Below are 4243 nucleotides of genomic sequence, written 5' to 3'. Positions count from 1 at the left end.
CTGACCCTCTGACAGTGCGGCACTCCCTCAGTACTGACCCTCTGACAGTGCGGCACTCCCTCAGTGCTGACTCTCTGACAGTGCGGCACTCCCTCAGTACTGACCCTCTGACAGTGCGGAGCTCCCTCAGTACTGACCCTCTGACAGTGCGACACTCGCTCAGTACTGACCCTCTGACAGTGCAGCACTCCCTCAGTACTGACCCTCCGACAGTGCAGCACTCCCTCAGTACTGACCCTCTGACAGTGCGGAATTCCCTCAGTACTGACCCGCTGACAGTGCGGCACTCCCTCAGTACTGACCCTCTGACAGTGCAGCACTCCCTCAGTACTGACCCTCCGACAGTGCAGCACTCCCTCAGTACTGACCCTCTGACAGTGCGGAATTCCCTCAGTACTGACCCTCTGACAGTGCGGCACTCCCTCAGTACTGACCCTCTGACAGTGCGGCGCTCCCCCAGTACTGACCCTCTGACAGTGCAGCAATCCTTCAGTACTGACCCTCTGACAGTGCGGCACTCCCTCAGTACTGACCCTCTGACAGTGCGGCACTCCCTCAGTACTGACCCTCTGACAGTGCAGCACTCCCTCAGTACTGACCCTCTGACAGTGCAGCACTCCCTCAGTACTGACCCTCTGACAGTGCCACACTCCCTCAGTACTGACCCTCTGACAGTGCGGCACTCCCTCGGTACTGACCCTCTGACAGTGCGGCACTCCCTCAGTACTGACCCTCTGACAGTGCGGCGCTCCCCCAGTACTGACCCTCTGACAGTGCAGCACTCCCTCAGTACTGACCCTCTGACAGTGCGGCACTCCCTCAGTACTGACCCTCTGACAGTGCAGCACTCCCTCAGTACTGACCCTCTGACAGTGCAGCACTCCCTCAGTACTGACCCTCTGACAGTGCGGAATTCCCTCAGTACTGACCCGCTGACAGTGCGGCACTCCCTCAGTACTGACCCTCTGACAGTGCGGCACTCCCCCAGTACTGACCCACTGACAGTGCGACACTCCCTCAGTACTGACCCTCTGACAGTGCGGCACTCCCTCAGTACTGACCCACTGACAGTGCGGCACTCCCTCAGTACTGACCCACTGACAGTGCGGCACTCCCTCAGTACTGACCCTCTGACAGTGCGGCACTCCCTCAGTACTGACCCTCTGACAGTGCGGCACTCCCCCAGTACTGACCCTCTGACAGTGCGACACTCCCTCAGTACTGACCCTCTGACAGTGCGGCACTCCCTCAGTACTGACCCACTGACAGTGCGGCACTCCCTCAGTACTGACCCTCTGACAGTGCAGCACTCCCTCAGTACTGACCCACTGACAGTGCGGCACTCCCTCAGTACTGACCCACTGACAGTGCGGCACTCCCTCAGTGCTGACCCTCTGACAGTGCGGCACTCCCTCAGTACTGACCCTCTGACAGTGCAGCACTCCCTCAGTACTGACCCGCTGACAGTGCGGCACTCCCTCAGTACTGACCCACTGACAGTGCGGCACTCCCTCAGTACTGACCCTCTGACAGTGCAGCACTCCCTCAGTACTGACCCTCTGACAGTGCGGCACTCCCTCAGTACTGACCCACTGACAGTGCGGCACTCCCCTCAGTACTGACCCTCTGACAGTGCAGCACTCCCTCAGTACTGACCCTCTGACAGTGCGGCACTCCCTCAGTACTGACCCTCTGACAGTGCGGCACTCCCTCAGTACTGACCCTCTGACAGTGCGGCGCTTCCTCAGTACTGACCCACTGACAGTGCGGCACTCCCTCAGTACTGACCCTCTGACAGTGCAGCACTCCCTCAGTACTGACCCTCTGACAGTGCGGCACTCCCTCAGTACTGACCCTCTGACAGTGCAGCACTCCCTCAGTACTGACCCTCTGACAGTGCGGCACTCCCTCAGTACTGACCCTCTGACAGTGCAGCACTCCCTCAGTACTGACCCTCTGACAGTGCGGCACTCCCTCAGTACTGACCCTCTGACAGTGCGGCACTCCCTCAGTACTGACCCTCTGACAGTGCGGCGCTTCCTCAGTACTGACCCACTGACAGTGCGGCACTCCCTCAGTACTGACCCTCTGACAGTGCAGCACTCCCTCAGTACTGACCCCTCTGACAGTGCGGCACTCCCTCAGTACTGACCCTCTGACAGTGCAGCACTCCCTCAGTACTGACCCTCTGACAGTGCGGCACTCCCTCAGTACTGACCCTCTGACAGTGCAGCACTCCCTCAGTACTGACCCTCTGACAGTGCAGCACTCCCTCAGTACTGACCCACTGACAGTGCGGCACTCCCTCAGTACTGACCCTCTGACAGTGCAGCACTCCCTCAGTATTGACCCTCTGACAGTGCGGCACTCCCTCAGTACTGACCCTCTGACAGTGCGGCACTCCCTCAGTACTGACCCTCTGACAGTGCGGCACTCCCTCAGTACTGACCCTCTGACAGTGCGGCACTCCCTCAGTACTGACCCTCTGACAGTGCGGCACTCCCTCAGTACTGACCCTCTGACAGTGCAGCGCTCCCTCAGTACTGACCCTCTGACAGTGCGACACTCCCTCAGTACTGACCCACTGACAGTGCGGCACTCCCTCAGTACTGACCCTCTGACAGTGCGGCGCTCCCTCAGTACTGACCCTCTGACAGTGCGGCACTCCCTCAGTACTGACCCCCTGACAGTGCGGCGCTTCCTCGTCACTGCCCCCCCCCCCCGCGGCGCTCCAAGTGCCAGTCAGTGACCATGTGCAACAATAGAGAACCTGCACGGCCCAAGTCAGGAGTGTGATGGGATAGTCTCCACTTGCCTGCATGAGCACGGCTCCATAAACAGTAACATCTTTCCGCTTCACAACGCCGTACCAGCCAGGAGAGAGTAACAATCTGGACATGTTTTGGGGAAAGAAAAGGGGTTTTCTAATCCACCCGATTTCAGAACTGGTTCGCTACCTGCACACGCTGAGCCTTCGGGGCAACCCCAGCGAACGCTGAGCCTTCGAGGCAACCCCAGCGAACGCAGAGCCTTCGAGGCAACCCCAGCGAACGCTGAGCCTTCGAGGCAACCCCAGCGAACGCTGAGCCTTCGAGGCAACCCCAGCGAACGCAGAGCCTTCGAGGCAACCCCAGCGAACGCTGAGCCTTCGAGGCAACCCCAGCGAACGCTGAGCCTTCGAGGCAACCCCAGCGAACGCTGAGCCTTCGAGGCAACCCCAGCGAACGCAGAGCCTTCGAGGCAACCCCAGCGAACGCTGAGCCTTCGAGGCAACCCCAGCGAACGCTGAGCCTTCGAGGCAACCCCAGCGAACGCTGAGCCTTCGAGGCAACCCCAGCGAACGCTGAGCCTTCGAGGCAACCCCAGCGAACGCAGAGCCTTCGAGGCAACCCCAGCGAACGCTGAGCCTTCGAGGCAACCCCAGCGAACGCTGAGCCTTCGAGGCAACCCCAGCGAACGCAGAGCCTTCGAGGCAACCCCAGCGAACGCAGAGCCTTCGAGGCAACCCCAGCGAACGCTGAGCCTTCGAGGCAACCCCAGCGAACGCTGAGCCTTCGAGGCAACCCCAGCGAACGCTGAGCCTTCGAGGCAACCCCAGCGAACGCAGAGCCTTCGAGGCAACCCCAACGAATTGAGTGAATTTATCGGACGGGACCGTGCTGTCATTCCCACCACGTAAAACAACCAATCGACACGCACGCGGGCTGGAATGTGGAACTGTGAGCAGCTTGTCCCCTTAATATCGTTCCAATGCAACACTCCTTATTCTGACCCCTCCGCAGCGCCCAATTTACCGCACAGTTGTTCGAGGTTTGCGCGTTTCCTTTTTCACCCTGATCACTGATGTCTGAATCGTTTTGATGCAAAATTCACTTCACAATTCAAGTTTGCACCACAGAGTGTTTCTTCAATAAAGGCTCCATCACCCTGATGATGCAATGACACACTCGCCCAGTGAACTTCGATATAATCACGAAGAATGGGGCAGGTTTCCGGAGGGGGGAGAAGTTGGTGAAATGGGCGGGCAAGTGGCAGATACAGTTTAACGCTGAGAAATGTGATTCATTTAGGTGGGAGGAACGTGTGGAGTCAATATAAAATAAAGGGTACAATTGTAAATGGGGGAGGGGGCTATGTGTCTAAATCATTGAAGATGGTGGGACAGGTTGAGCGAGAGTTCGGTTCCGAAAGCAAACAGAATCCTGGGATTTATTAATGGATAAAAATAATAATCTTTATTGTC

Source organism: Scyliorhinus torazame, chromosome 19 (genome assembly GCF_047496885.1).
Source record: "Scyliorhinus torazame isolate Kashiwa2021f chromosome 19, sScyTor2.1, whole genome shotgun sequence".
Lineage (NCBI taxonomy): Eukaryota > Metazoa > Chordata > Chondrichthyes > Carcharhiniformes > Scyliorhinidae > Scyliorhinus > Scyliorhinus torazame.
This window is presented reverse-complemented; position numbering follows the sequence as displayed.